This window comes from Crinia signifera, chromosome 1 (assembly GCF_055691185.1).
Source record: "Crinia signifera chromosome 1, ASM5569118v1, whole genome shotgun sequence".
NCBI lineage: Eukaryota > Metazoa > Chordata > Amphibia > Anura > Myobatrachidae > Crinia > Crinia signifera.
This window is the reverse complement of record NC_139217.1, coordinates 152,287,345-152,301,507: the sequence shown is the minus strand read 5'-3', so window position 1 is coordinate 152,301,507 and position 14,163 is coordinate 152,287,345. Positions and strand designations below refer to the sequence as shown.

Here is a 14,163-nt window from a genome sequence, read left to right as displayed (position 1 = left end):
CTTAAATTAAATACCTTAACCCCATACGGATTAAATGAGGGTTATGAAATAACTCCTTTCCTCAATTAATTCACTGCTTATATGTCCTTATTTTATTGATAAACATCTTTTACTTATTCACCTTTTTTAATGTATATTATGTCTTTCTGTTTTGTATTGTTTTAATGATATTTCATGTGCGCCTTTTTTTGCACATATATATATATTTTTTTATTATACATGTTTTAAATCATGTTCTTAATTGTTTTGTTCAAAATTGTATATGCATACAGGATTGTGACATGATATATATCACTCCAGCCCGTCGTAATACGCCAGTACTATGTAAAAGAAAGGGTGCATTGAATTCATTTGTTTCCATTCATGCACTTGTTGCTAATCAGCACGTTACTATATTGTGTACACCTTTAGTGATGTCAGACACCCACTGTGTTTTCATTGGTTGTTGTCCTGTTATATTCAAATCGGGTAGTCACAGAGCCACGCCCTCTGACGAAGTCTCTGACGAAACGCGTTAGGGCGTGGCCTGTGATACCCGCTTTCCATCACGTCCCGTCTTCTCTCCTGTTCTGGTGTCCCTTCGTCCAACCGTCTGCTGGTTTCTGCAGCACAACCCAGTGTCTGCAGCGATACATGCTACTAAGGACTTTGTGGTTCCAGAGGAGCTGTTTGCCGTGGGTAACGTGTTATATCATGTGGTAATCAGTCCAAAGCGTTTTAATTCATGGTACGAGCAACTGTGTTTTTTACCTGGAGTGTTTTAACTCTTTAATAAATATCCATTGATCTGCACTATGAGGCGCACCTCTCTCTCCTGTTTATTTTAGATATATATATATATGTTTGAAAAATAAGGCTTTTACTAGCACAGCAAATATTTTTCAGCTTTCCCAGTGAACGTTGTCTCTTTGTGTATTGTCACCCACTTGCTGTGTCGTGTAAGATTTCCTATTAAACCTTTTTTATTACTTTTTTCTTAAACAGGTTTTTCTAATCTTGATATACAAAACAGTTACTGGAAGTTTCTGACCCATGCAGAGATTGAACTGGGAGTAAACCTATGAAAATGTCAGGTAATTGCTTCCAAACTCACTGAGATGTTTTAAATAAAGTTTGTGATGTAAATGATAAAGGGAGGTTTATAGCACTAAAAGCCAATTAACCTATTCTTCATGGAATCGTTTAAGCATGCATGCAAATATAGCACAGAATAGTGAATGTGTGATCGATTTGTAAAACAAAAATAAAAATCTCAGTTTATATTTACTAAATTTGTGCAATTATCAGAGCCAAACAGCAGGATTTACTATATTTGTAGTTTGGAGACAGAAAACTGAAATTGATTCTGGTGTGTGTCAGTTTGTTAAGTCCAAAATCACATGTTTATTATAAGAAACCGCATTGGGTTTACATCAAAAAGATGTTTTAAAAAAGAAACTCATCTGTGTTTAAAATGTTTAATTGGCTCTCAAAGCATGCAGGATTGTGTCCTCACAAATTCTACTGCACCTAATTTCCTATGATCTATGATCAGTGGGCAGGGGAGATTGGGGAAAGGAGAATTGCATTAAGGTGCCCATATACGTTACAATTATTGTATACAATATTGTATACAATATCGCATCTCGGTTTTGCGATGAGATGAGATCTAGTACAAAAAGTATGTGCTGCACATATGTTTTGTACTAGATCTTATCTCATCGCAAAACCGAGATGCGATGAGATGCGATATTGTATGCAATAATTGTAACCTTTATGGGCACCTTAAGGACATGGATACTGATAAGGGAGTTCTGAGGGGCTGGACATCAGAGTTTTAAAACAAAATTACAAAAAAGTAATGCTTAAAAGGATTCGGTATGAAATCCCGACGGTCAAAATCCCGACGGTCATAATACCGACAGCAATTGACAGAAAGTCAAAATCCCGACATGGTCAAAATCCCGACATTTAAAATCCCGACATGGTCAAAATACCGACAAGGTCAAAATACCGACATTTAAAATCCCGACAAGTTCAAAATACCGACACATAGAATGTAGACAGGTGAAAAAGTCAACATGACTTTCGGGCGACAGCTCGCGAGGTCGATATGGGCTTTTCACAGTTTTTTTTACCTGAATGTCGACACAGTCGACATGGACACAGTTGGAAGTCAACCGCAGCCCCTCGCATAGCTCGCTGCGCTCGCAATGCTTCGGGCACGGTGCCTCGCTACGCTCGGCACACTATTTTATTCTCCCACCACGCCCTAGTGGATGGTAGGGCATGAAATACCGCCTGTCGGCACATGTCGGGTCAAGAAACAGTGAAAAACCCATGTCGACCTCGCGGCCTGTCGCCCGAAAGTCATGTTGACTTTTTCACCTGTCTACATTCTATGTGTCGGTATTTTGAACTTGTCGGGATTTTAAATGTCGGTATTTTGACCTTGTCGGTATTTTGACCATGTCGGGATTTTAAATGTCGGGATTTTGACCATGTCGGGATTTTGACTTTCTGTCAATTGCTGTCGGTATTTTGACCGTCGGGATTTTGACCGTCGGGATTTTGACTGCATCCCGCTTAAAACATATCTATAATTATACTTTTCTGTGCCTTTAAAAAAAAAAAATTTAAACAAAACTGTCAAATTAAATATATTATTTATTGTCAAATTTCGTTCAGCTTAAAGTTGAAAAATGTGCCTAATAGTAGTGTTCACATTTCATATTATGCAACACAGTATTATTCCAGTCTATATGCCTCAGTCCTTTTATGAACCGCAGTAGTGCCTTATTCATATTATGTCACATTGCGGAGCTGCCAGTCAGTGCCATATTTAATATATAGTTATTAGGCACAACCTATTTGAAAATTGCCAATTGCCAGTATACTGTAATAGTAAAATGAGAGGGAGGAATAGAGAAAGGGAGGGAGGGAAAGAGAAAGGGATGGAAGGTAAGAGAGAGAGAAAGGGAGGTAAAGAGGGAGAAACTAAGCAAATAGGAGGGAGAGAGAGAAAGAGAAAGGGCGGGAGAGCAGAGAGAGAGGGAGGGCAGAAAAAGAGTAGGGCAGAAAGAGAGGAGTGCAGAGAGATGGAGATGCGCAGAGAGGGAGAGAAAGAGATCGCTTCTGTGATCTGCTGACCCCCCAAGGCCATTTGTGGCTCTCCATGACCCCCCCACCACTGCGATTCGTGGTTCCCCTGTGACCCCTCCTCCCATGATTCAGAACTTCCTGTGCTTCACAACCCCCTATGACCCCCCTCCCACTATCTGTGACCCACTCTCTGGCAATTTGCGCCCCCCCCCCCCACTGTGACCTGCGAGGGGAAGATACCGTACTGTCCACAGCAGGTGCCACCCCTAGGCATGTGGCTTACAGGCCTAGTAGGAAATCAGGCCCTGCTCCCTGCTGTCAGGACACATTATTCAGTAGAGTTCCCCCAATTCACATTATGACATAGTGTTCTAAGTTTATATTGTACCACATTACAGTGCTCCAGTTTATATTATGTAATGTTCTAATGTTCTTTAGTTAACTGTATCCCACATTACAAGGTACAGCGATGTAACTAGACCAGTGGCTCTCAAACTCGGTCCTCAGGACCCCCCACAGTTCACGTTTTCTTGGTCACCCGACAATTGTATTCATTACTGACTGAGGTGAGGAGACCTGTAAAACAAGCACTGTATGGGAACCCTTTGAACTAGACTTTGAGAACTTGTGAACTAGATATATTCTAGGCCAGAAGGCAAAAGTTTATGCAGCACCCAATAGTAGAAAATGTATATAACACATGTAACTTCATCAGGGAAGGGGCCTCATAGTAGCTGCACTCCTTGCACCTATGGTAGCTACGCCCTTGAATTGCACAGATATTAATCACATATGTACAGTACTAACATATGCAATTATTAACACAAAGGGAAAGCTGCCCCTTGTCATCAGTGCCATTCTCTGGGCTTTGTGTACTGGGAGTCCATCTAGGCATGCACAGAAGAACATGGCGGCTGAGGTGGATGCTGGGAGGAATCTGATTGGAACCCTCTTAGCTAGGAATGCAGAAAAAATCCCATGGCATAACCCTCCACGTGAGAGCCCTGGTGTCCAGGTAGTGTTTCATATTTTACAAATTAGAGCCACAGAGCCATTTTTAAGTTTAGGATGGCTGCACCAGTAAGTGCATTATTACCATGTGCCCTGGTGCTGGCTAATATTAGTGAGAGTGAGGCAACAGGTGTCAGTCCGACATCAGAGGAGGAGCGAGGAAGAGCTCCTGAAGATAGAAGATGCTTGAGAAAGTCCTAGTGGGAAGTGGCCATGCAACAGAATTTAAAGGCCACTGCCCCCAGATGAAGATGCCAGAAGAATGCCATGGATAGTAACCATGCAATAGAACTTAAAGGTCACCACCCGCAGGTGATTATCAAAGAGTAAGACTTCCTCCCCAGGGCTTGCAGCATTGGCGCCTTCTTCTTTCATCTTCTCCCCTGGCAGCCATGCAAAAGAGCTTACACAGCACTGCACCCCAGATGAAGATAGAAAGGGATGCCACCAATGCATCATAACTCTCACTGCCCATGTTACATCTGCCCCACCTGCAATGCAGCATGGTTTTGCCCATTTTGAGAATAAATGTGTCATGCGATCAGGTCTAAATTTGGCCCAATAACAGTGATTGGCTGCCAGCAGAGTAACAGCCTGGTTGGTATAGCTATGATGTTACACATAAGTGTATAATGGGTGTTACATTTTCTTTTTAAGGCATTCAAAATGTCAACAAATCGATTTAAATAGGCTGAAAAATGTAAGATTGGGAACATGCCATAGATTTTTTCCTCTGCAGTGTTTAGATTCACACATTTTATAAAAATGGTTTATAGATTCCTGGTTGATTCATGAGATGCAGACAATTCCAGACAACACAGAGATACCTATAAGAAAGCCACCACCTGCTGCTGAACATGGGGCACTACAGCAGACACAGCATGAAGCCCCTCCACCTTCCACCACCAAACATGATTGTAACTTCTGTAGCATCCAAAGGGACTTCAAGAATTCCCCAAACCAGCCAAATCTGCAAATTACTGCCAGATTATCAAGGGATATATGATACCAGAGCATTCAAACAAGTGCAGACGCAGTTGTATAGCAAATCCCGAGGAGAGACTGGACATATATTTAGTATAAATGACTGGGGCTCTAAAGATCTTATCTGAGTCTGTCAGTGAACTTTACTTGAATTATATTGCTTCTGTCTTCCAGTTACACGAAGATTTATTACTACTTGTGCCTCCTTTTTCATTGTTGGCAGCACATCAGCAACATCTGGGTCAGTTATTCCTCCAATGTCTACACCAGGGTGGCAGAGGTATAGGGTAAACTAGGGACATCCCTAGACAACCGTGCTGTAAAATAAGGAAAATTATATAGTCTATGTGTATTTTGTTGTTGTGTATTTCTTAACAGAACTAGTAATAATAACCAATGAGCGTTGTACAGACTTCTGTACTGTACATCTTAACTATTGCTGGATTATTATTTTGTCTGGCTTACTAGCAAGCCTCTGTCTGTTCCCCACATCCCTTCTAGTATCACGCCCTGCATCCTCATTGTCTACAGGAACATGTATATGTCTTTTCTGTATAAGCCAAGTTGTGCAGTAAGCAACATGTAATAGGTACAGAGTATCAGCCACCTTTAAAGGGACACAAAGAGACTCAACCTCATTCATCATGGTATTTGAACTTCTTTAATAGTTTATAGGTCTACTGTATAACCTCCTTAGAGGTAACTTGTGCCCTTGTAAATTTGGGCAAAGCAGGAGCATGTGGATTTAATTACTTGAAATAAAACCAATAGTTTACAAACTTAAATCTTAAATCATGGCACCTTATATTATTAGCATTTGTTCATGGCATCCTTAGGCTAAAGTTTCCTGTTGACAAATTCAAAAAGTGTTCAATTAAGTTAATTGTGTTTACATGTCACCTGTAGTGTCAGTTATGTGGTGGTGGTCCAGATTGTGCTTCTGTTTGTCCATAGATTATATCATTGGCAGCCTCCACCGCTAGTACATTTGATTTGGTCCTGGATCACCATATATTGCAATTAATGCATGTGAAATATATAACAAATTGAGTGTCAGGTGATGTTTGTTATTAAATGCCCATTATCTAACTCTCAGGCATTCCCCCTCTCTCATATTCTTTTAACTGGATTGACTAGCATGACATTATCCCGGATAGCCCGCTGCCACGCTCATGGTGTCACACTAAGAGAGTCATAATCATTATAATGGATAATTATCAGGCACAGGACATTGGGATTCCTGAGAGATTATAGAAATCTAACTTCTGCTTATGATTGTTAAGGTGCATACACATGGAAAAATGTAGCAAATGATACAATCTTGTTAACGATTTCCTTAGAACTGGACAAACGATTTGGTCAATCTTTAACGATGCTGGAGTGGAGTGGGAGACAGTCAATCAGCTTTACCAAATTGTTCATCGTGCATACATATTAAATGATTGATACACATTGTTAAAGATTCATCTATGATCTTTTTGCATGCAGGAAAGACCATAGACCTCTACCAATGACCAGCGGGTACGCGCATCGGCATCAATATCGTTCATGCACACGGAACAATTTGAGCGATTGGTAGTTTCAGTCAGTCAGGAATGCCCAGATCTTTTGCCAAATCTATCCATGTGTACGCACTTTAACTCTTCTCTGTAAAAGCAGTATGGATGCAGCAGCTCTTTCAGTACGCTTAACACTGCAGTAAAATTCAAAATGTCACCTGTTTAATGCCTAACACTTGTGAACACACAAATTAAATGATCCTATTATTAACATGATGTGTAACACACTTAATAATTTGTGCAGCCAAGAAATTTCATAGGAGCGTGATATTAAAGGGTAATAATCATCCCTGCTCTTATAATTCAGGAAGTTTCTGAGGCAAAACTATTTTTCATGGCCGTCATAGCCAAGCACGGTCTAAGGAGCTGGACTTGTAAAACCTTTTACTTTTAATTATAGCTCTATTAACACATTTATCCTTTTTAATATGACTTGCAGTTGCTAGCATGTTACAACAGTCAGTGGCCTCCTACAGTGTACACTGACATGAGCAAACAGACTGACAAGTATCGACAGCTTGGTAATGGCTTGTTGAAAACAGAAAATCCAACAAAACCTCCACATTGTTTGTGCATCTTATTATCCTTTGATGTTGCTAACTGATACCAGCATTTTGTCGCTGAGCAGTGTAGCATATGACAGTTATTTTCAGTAAAACTGTTTTCCACTATACAGTGTTTCCATATATATGGACATATATATGTCTATTGATTTATTGCAGAGCTAAGGACATCAAAAACAGATGCACATGAATGTTGTTATTGTTAAAGAAAATAGAAACATTTATATTATACATTCTGAATATGATGGACCGATAGGTATTTTTTTCATACAATATAGACACTGGTTGTGAAGGGAATATAACAATTGTAAAGCACAACGCAATCTGCTGCGCTGAATAAGAAACTATAAATAAATAGCTGGAAGTGTAAAGAGCAATAAGTAAGGTGTTCTGCACTAGACTGGTGTAAAGCTGCTTAGTTAAAAAGAACAATAATAAAAAAGGTATATGTAAAAAAAATTGCTCTATAGTTAAAGTAAGCATCAAGTAACAATTTATAGTAAAATACATTAATTTAAGTAGCAATAAGATTATATATGGGAGTGGGTATAAATCCACAGCAGGAGTCCATAGGTCAAGCTGGTAGTTCTAAAAAGGGTGTCCCAAACTAGCCCTACTTTTTTGTCTTGGGTGGGCCTTGGGCATCCCTCTTCACGATAGATGAAAATACGTAGACATCAATGGAGTCAAATGCTTTCTGTAGTGCAGGGGAATTGTCCTGACTAGTTTCTGCTGATGCCACCTTGTAATAATACCCCTTTTCCACTAGCCAAAATAACCTGGGATTTTGCGTTGGGACGCGCATTGACCAGTTGTTTTTGCTAGTGGAAACGCAAATCCCACGTCCACAGACCCGTTATTCCAACCCAGGTGATTTTTTTTTTAATTGGTGGAAGTGCCAGTTTGAACCATTTGCTTCTCACAATCACTTCTCTTTTTTCACAGTAAGTAATAGACCAAATAGGAATATTTTTTGTCAGGTGGGCATATTCTAATACCAGAGATAGGGGCACAATCCAAAAGAGAAAGAGAGAGATAGAGAGAGAGAGAAAACAGCATAGGAAACCACTTCCTGTTGATGTCATATTTATTTAGAGGTTCAGGAACTGATTTCCTGCTGGTTCCTGTTGAAAATTAGCACTGACCAGACCTATGTGAGTGATTGAGCTTGTGTGTACATGGCCACTTTTAATGACATGCCTGAGGCACTCCCATAAGATGGACCATCTCCTTATGGGCCTTATTCTGGTTCACTCTTACAGGCATATTCCTTCTCAAATGGACAAAACCATGTGCACTGCAGGTGGGGCAAATGTAAATTGTGCAGAGAGAATTAGATTTGGGTTGGGTTTTACTTCAAAGTGAGATCTATATTGCAGTGTAAAAATAAAGCAGTCAGTATTTTCCCTGCACAGACAAAATAAGTCACCCAAATCTAATTCTCTCTGCACATGTTACATCTGTCACACCTGCAGTGCACATGGTTTTGTCCATTTGAGAAGGAACGTGAACCAGAATAAGGTCCAATTTGAGCTAAGACACCTCCCTGTCACTGCTCAGGAACGTACAATTATTTGTGCTTGCCTCTCCAATAGTATTACTGCAACTCTATACAAACACAATCAGGATGTATGCGCAGTGGCAAAATATTGATCTACTACATTTGATATCCACTCCCACGGATGAGTACTCCACACACCAATGCAAGAAGGTACTGAACTTCTCAAAAAATGCAAGTCATGGATCACGTGAATGTAACGGATCACATTCATATGCTCGTCTGGCCTGTCCTGTAAGTAGCAGGCTGCAAATATGCAGAAACCCACCAGCCAATTATCGTAGGACCTGAATGCCTCTATACCGTCTTTCGCCTTAGCTTCCTTAAAAGCTTTTTTTTAATCATCCGTCAAGCTGAACAGGTCTATGAAATCGCCCTTCTCAATCTTCACCCTACAACTCTCCCTCAAGCCTCGCAACACTGCGGTGTAATCACAGTGCACTACCCCAGGAAGGTTCCGCCTCTTTCTTTCCCTATGCGAAAGCATTGCCACCTTCCAGCACTTAGTGCGGCAAGCCTTCCTCCCCGCTTCCTTCCTGGCGTATTTGGCAGCACTCTTACGGGCCTTAGCAGCACTACCCACGTCTGACAGCGGAGGAAGGCCTTCAACGTTTTCCTTGTCCTCTTCAATAGGCTCGTCCTCAGTTATTACATGCCCTGACAGCCTAGAGACCCCGCGGGACTGCCTCCGTGTAGCAGACCGCCTCTGAACCCTAGGTGCAGGGCCAGCCACAGAAGCCTGTCCCCCATCGATCAGGGCCACTGTGGACCCCATATCCCTTAGGGCCCTTGCAAATTGGGAGCACCCGGGGACCTTGTTATCTATATCCCCACTGGCCTCCTGCCTACCAGCCCGGACCCCCTGGTCTGTTGGGGTAACCACCCTATTAGGGGAGCAAGGGCCCCTGCCACTGAGGACAGCACCACAGAGAGGAGGGTGGGGTCAAACCCAGAGGCGGCTGCCCTCACTGTGCAACCACTGTCAGACCCAGTGTAAGGGCCAGAGCGTCCATCGTGTCGGAAAGCCCGTCTGCCCCTTTGGCTGTCACCCCCATTTCTCTCAGCCACCCACCATCTCCCCAGTGCCTGAGGATCCCTTGCTCACCCTGTTACATCAGGTGATCACCGTGAGATGGTGCCGAAGCCCGCCTCCCACCGACCGCCGCCTGGGTCCTGAGCACGGCAGCGGCAGGCAGAGCAGGAGCCAATGTGGCCATCACTGCCACTGCCCACCCCCTCCCGGCCATGACAGGAGGCATAGGCTGCACCACCACAGCGCTGTGGACACGGCCGGACACCCTGTGCCCGCCGAGAGGCAGCCCCCCTCTACCCAGCGATCGCGGCCTAGTGGGCGCATGCGTGTCCACCGGAGCCACCATTTCACCCGCGGACACGGAGCGCCGAGCATGCTGACCGGGAGCTGGGCTAGGTGAGGCCGCCAACAGGGACACTAGCACCGGGCCATCTTACTCACCACTCAGGCCATCCTCTGCCACAAAGCGGGCGGGCGGCCAGGCGGAACGCCGCGGGCGGTTGGCCTTGCGGAACGCTGTGGGCTGGGGGATGCGAGCACCAGTTACCGGGACATTCTGCACAGCACACAGTATGTATTTATTAAGGGATGAAAATGCTAAGTTTTAGCTAAGTTTGCCAAGTGAGTGAGCTACTGTAAAACCTAGATAAGCCTGAGCAAGAGAGGACAGCCACTCATCAGAAATTTCTAGTAAAAAGAGGAAGGCTCCTCCTTTTCCTGCTTTGATATCTCAGCCAACACTGCCATCCCCTGCTTCCTTATTGAATGTCCGAGTCACATGCTTCCCAAGGTATACACAGCCTTGGATGTTTAACCCTCTCCATGCCTAATGCAGCTATTACGTTATTTTTAATGGTTTACCTGACGCTTGCACTGGACCATTAAATTACTGCAGCTGTTTTTTTATGGTTTACATTGTAACCACACCCAGTTTATATTGGGTTGCCCCCACCTTTGCATGACCTCATTATTGTGTGCCTGCAAACCTTGCACTTATGATGAGATTGCCTTAAAACTGGAAGAGCAAGCTTAAGTGTGGGATGCACTAACATCCGCAGACCTTTTCCGCCGCACATCGCCGCCTACCACATACATAATAATCACATATGTACTAACATATGCGATTATTATCACAAAGGACAGCTCTTGCATTAAGAGCTGCCTTTGCAACGCAGCCGGCGATGTGTGAGAGGGTCCCCCTTCCTCCTGTGCCCAGCTTCTCCTGCTGCAGGGCCAAAGTCTCTGCCGGTTCCTCCTCCCTGCACCCGGAAGTGGAAGTATGGGGCTGGGGAGGAGGAGGTCACTGGTCCGGGAAGCACAGCAGGAGGCTGTCCGGACACAGACGAGGGAGGATTGGGGGCGGGGGTCAATGCAGGGTGGCGAGAGTTGCTATAAGAAGCCCTTAGGCTTCTATGGGGTATCGCCAGTTTTTTCTGGTGATACCCCCGTCGCAGTAACCCGATTGGGTTTTAGTGCATTCCAAAATGCGGTAAAAACCCAATAATGGGGTTTGGTAATATCTGGGCGCCCGATTTTTTTCATTGCATCGCATCGAATCGCATGCAATATAGTGGCATACAATTCATGTGATGCGATTTTTCATTGTAAAGACCCGTATTTTAATTGTATAGTCACCCATGGGTGATTTTATACCCCCACTATCCAACTATGCATGGAGTTGATGTTTTATAGTGTGGCAAGCGCAGCGAGCCACCGAGCCCGAAGCCTGGCGAGCGCAGGGAGCCCTGCAAGGGGACGCAGAATACATGTAAAGTAATCCGCGTCCCCTCACGGGGCTCGCTGCGCTCGCCACGCTTCGGGCTTGGGGGCTAGCTGCGCTAGCCACACTATATAAAATCAACTCCATGCGTAGTTGGATAATGGGGGTATGAAATCACCCATGGTTGACTATACAATTAAAAATCTTGTCTTTACCATGAAAAATCGCATCGCATCGCATGCTTTAAGTAGTGGCATGCAATGAAAAATCGGGCGCCAAGATAATACACAAGTACCTGGGTTTTTTACCACATTTTTTCTTTAGTGCATTCTGCCCTATGTCTGAAAGTTTTGCAAAAGAGGTTCTCAAATAAGAACCCAGAATTTTGCAGAAGACAAAATCCCTTAGGGTGCCTGATGCAAGGTAGTGATTGTCTTGAAAAATAAAAATAAATTCTCAAAAACATATCATGTAGCCCAGCCGGAAATAATCTAAGTGATTCATGGCTAATCCACCAATATAACCAGTACTTGCTACTGTTAATAAAAAAAATTGCATAGAATTTCACAGATGTTGGAGTATCTTGAAAGCAACAAATCTTTCTCCTGTTCGATAGTCTTATCTGGGTAAGCAGTGGCAATTTTACCAGACGTTATGAGGCCATAACTCTTTCATTGCACAATAATTTGTGGGTGAATTTATATATTTTATTGTTAGAACGTATGGAATGTATGTCCGTTTTGGCACATTGTACACCATATTGAATACCTTTCTTCTATTGAATTGTTAAACTTCTCATATGTTTTACTATTTGCTGCATGCCATTGTTATGCACTTTACAGATGTATACACTTGGCAGACAGATTTTGTAATGATTTTACAAAGTGAGCTGTAAAAAGTCATATCCTAGCCCAGGACATTGATTCTCACTATTATGTAGTTGCTAGGAGACATGTGTCTAACACTGTGTGGAGGATACAATCACAGCTTTTTATGCATCCATAAAGTGATTACATTAGTGTTCATGAAACTTGGATAGATGAGAAATTAGAGTTCTATTGCCAAGCTAAACACCAAAACATGCGGAATGCCTGCAACAGGTGTCTTGGAATCCTGGAGCATAAGGTGTAACATAAACAGTACAAAATTAACACAATGTCAAAACACTATTTTAAAGGATAGCAATATTAAATAAAATAAAACTAATATATGAAAGAATTATCTGTAACATTCACAAATATCCGTGTAAAATCAAAGTCCGTGACAAAACTGAAGATTGCATAATATTTGTCAGTATTTCAAAGCATGAATATGAATACTGTATGAGGGGAAAAAAAAGTTTAACTTTTAACTTGTTCTTCATGACTCAGGGTTATAAAATAAAACCCTACAAATTCTATTTTCCAGTTTGGTCCTTGTAGGGTAAAAGCAAACAAAAGAAAGCACATCAATAAATTAAAGAACAATTACCTTTATTATAATTTTTTTGTTTTTCGTAGTGCACTGTGGGTCTGGTTCAGAGTCACATGCAGCTTCATCTACTGGAGGTCGTCTGTCTGCAACTTAATGCAAATGCCGCTATAAGCTACAGGTGTGTGGATTGGATTTCCTGAAATCCGAGCTGCTCTAAACTTTCGGGATCTGTGTCTTGAGTGTTCCCGCCAGACTTGGATTCCAGATCGAGGCAAAAGTCATACTCTAATCGTTGTAGTCTCGTGGGTTTTAAAATCTATTTTAGGGACCCGCGGAGGTGACTCGGCGCCATTTCACTCTGCTCATGCACGCTGCTGTATGCTGTGCTCTGCTGATTCAAGTGGTTCTGTGACTGTCCATACTCACCGCTAATACAAGTGGATGTTCTGTGTACAAGGCATGCTGCTGTATGATGGTTCAAGTGGCTTTGTACAGACTCTTAGAGGGAATGGTCTAGATGTGATATCCTCATTTGACTTATTTTCTTTGGTTCATCCTTGGGCTAAGTACTGTTTATCGATTGTATCCCTGAATGTTTTTTTTTTTCAATAAATGTTTGTCCAATCTTATTTTAAATGAGTTTATTTTGTCTGCCAACACCACTTCTAGTGCTGACACTGCACTTTTACACCTCACTGTGTACCCATAACATACAAATAATGTGGACTCTGCATGACATAGCTCACTGTGTACCCATAACGTACAATTATTGTGGACTCTCCAGGACATACCCCACTATGTATCTATAATGTACAAGTAATGTAAGTCTGCAGCTTGTTCCCAACTGTGTATCCATAGTGTACAAGTACTGTGACTCTCCAATCCATATACACTGGACGCCATATACACTCAGGTCTAGGAGAGTGAAGCGGCAGCACATCCTGGCTGCCTAGCTGACTGTCTGCCTGCTCACCGCCCACCTGCCTTCCCGCCATTCCAGCATCCAGTCCAGCATGTCTTGTCCAGTGATAGTGTGGTCTGCTGTATATACTAGTCCAGTCCAGTGAAAGTGCTGTATAGTCCAGTCCTGTGCCAGTGATACTGCTGTATAGTCCAGTCCAGTGAAAGTGCTGTATAGTCCAGTCCAGTGATACTGTGTGTGTAGTTCAGTCCGGTGATATTGCTGCATAAGTCCAGTCCAATGGCACTGACGTTAAAGTACATTGGTACTGCTGCATTAG

General features: G+C 42.7%; 1 long non-coding RNA gene across 2 annotated transcripts in view; it reads left to right on the top strand.

Moving 5' to 3' along the window:
- LOC146026680 (uncharacterized) overlaps positions 1–13,482 on the top strand; it is a 49,382-nt gene extending 35,900 nt beyond the window's left edge. Inside the window, exons 2-3 of one of the 2 annotated variants that reach the window (XR_014454518.1) lie at positions 985–1,073; positions 13,009–13,482. This is a non-coding gene — a long non-coding RNA (uncharacterized LOC146026680). Of the gene's footprint in view, positions 1–984; positions 1,074–4,868; positions 6,442–13,008 lie in introns of those variants that run through there. The other variant, XR_014454517.1, reaches the window with a different exon arrangement.
- The last annotated feature ends 681 nt before the right edge of the window (positions 13,483–14,163 follow it).